Source organism: Cyprinodon variegatus, unplaced genomic scaffold (assembly GCF_000732505.1).
Source record: "Cyprinodon variegatus isolate N-32 unplaced genomic scaffold, C_variegatus-1.0 Scaffold553, whole genome shotgun sequence".
Lineage (NCBI taxonomy): Eukaryota > Metazoa > Chordata > Actinopteri > Cyprinodontiformes > Cyprinodontidae > Cyprinodon > Cyprinodon variegatus.
The window spans coordinates 510,826-512,896 of NW_015151006.1; positions in this window are offsets into that span (position 1 = coordinate 510,826).

The following is a 2,071-nucleotide window of genomic DNA, read 5'->3' on the forward strand; positions in this document are numbered from 1 at the left end:
CACTATGAGGTTAAAAGCATCGTAACATTTTTTCCTGCATGACTTCTACTTTTATACTTTTACTTTTATGAATGTTACTTTTACGCTGTTACTTGACAAAAAAACGTAAGTTGATCCTCTAAATTATAAAAAAACGATTTATACTTCTGAAGAAATAAATTCTAATACTTTTGACACCATTTTACATTTGTGTAATATTCAAACAATCCGCAACTTTACAAAATGGCTCACATTAATGGCTTTAGATGATATCAAGACTTGACACAACGAAGCTTTCTAAAACGTTTATTTCTACATTGTCAGATGACCTCACAGACAACAGGAGAGGAAAAAAATACAAATAATATACGTATGTGAAAAAAAATGAACCAAAACTAAACTTTCCCCATGGATATGGAACTGCGTTTAAAAATATAAAAATCCAAGAAAAACTTTTTTAAATAAACAAGAATATGTGACACAATGTTGTATATCAGCAGTGCCTTGGTTCAACACAGCTGAATCAAATAATTGGATGATTAAAAAGAATCTGGAGGAACTGAGGAGGTAATATGGAGTCAGAAACGGGCCAAAATGTTTGTAATCCATGTTGCATTCATGGACTGTGGGCATCCAGCTACTTGAGTGACATTCTGTGGAGCATTTATTCGCAACCGCAAAACTTTCCCACAGAATTTACTTTGCGGTCACCGGACAATTTTACACTGGAAGAAATTGAATCTAAATAAGTCATTTTTTCTTAAAATAAGTTACATTTTTCTTGATTTAAGGAGGTAAGTGAGAAACTTTGCCAATGGAATAAGACAATTAGCATTTAAAACAAGAAAAAACAATTGCATTGTCTGATTTCTAGTGCATCTTATCTAATTATATTATTTAAGGAGTAAAAATACTCATTCCATTGGCAAATCATCTTATTTAGCTACTCAAATTAAGGCTAAATACATTTAATTTATGAATAGTCAACTTATTTCTAGATTGTTTTTGCAGTGTACAGTTTATACAATAGCTGTTTATTTTTATATATTTTAACGCATTCTGGAATGATGATTAGAGACATTTTCAGCGTAAATGTTTTTAATGTAATAATTTTTTACAGGATTTTTGCAAAAAAGGGCAAAGAAATGCTCCACAGAATGTGTTCATCAAGTAGTTGGAGTTCCCACAGTCCATGAATGCAACATGGAAAGGGACACCTCACCAGCGCTGCTGCAAGCTGTCAATCACTTTCAGTTTCCCCACCCACTCCCGTCAGACTGGGGTCAAAATTTAAACATGAAAAAAACTGATTTGAATGTGTAAAAAAAATAATCATGAAACTGAAAAAGGAATAAAAAAAAAATTGTTTTGAATCTAAAAATATAAAATTAAAAACTGCAATAATGGAAATAAATGATAATAAAAATGTGACATTCAGTATCAGCTTATATTTATTTCAGTTTTAACTTCTTTTTTTAAAGTTTGAACTAAGATTTTTACAAACATTTTGACTCCTTTCTGACTCTTTATAACTCTCCATTTGATTCTGGTGTGTCGAACCAAGGATGGATCTGAAAGCTGCAGGATACCGAACCCCCGTTATTGGAATTGCCCCCCCCTGTTGCATATGAACACTATTTAAAAATGTTTTAATCTCTCCGTATAAAACATGTTGGTTCTTGCTACTGGCAGCAAAACAGATTCTTTTATTCTTATTTCTGAGGTTAAAAAGTCTAAAGTTTGTGTTTTCTCCCTGGTTCTGGTCCATCACATCCCTCTGGCGTGACTCCTGTAATGTTCATGCAGATTCTGGACGTCTGTGAAGGTTTTGGTGCAGATGGCGCAGCTGTAAGGTGTGGTTTGCTCGCTCTCAGAGTCGCTGCTGTCGCTCAGACGTTTCTCCGGGATCAAAGATTTAACCAACAGCTGGAGCTGAAGTTCGGCAGAGGTCAGTTCTCCATGAGAAGAATCCTCTGCATCTGAAACCACGCTGGGCGGCTCCGAGGAGACGGCGGGAACGACGTACAGGTGGTCCGGGTTGGGATACCTGAACAGGTCCTTCCTGTAGATCACTGGGAGCCGCCATTTCAGC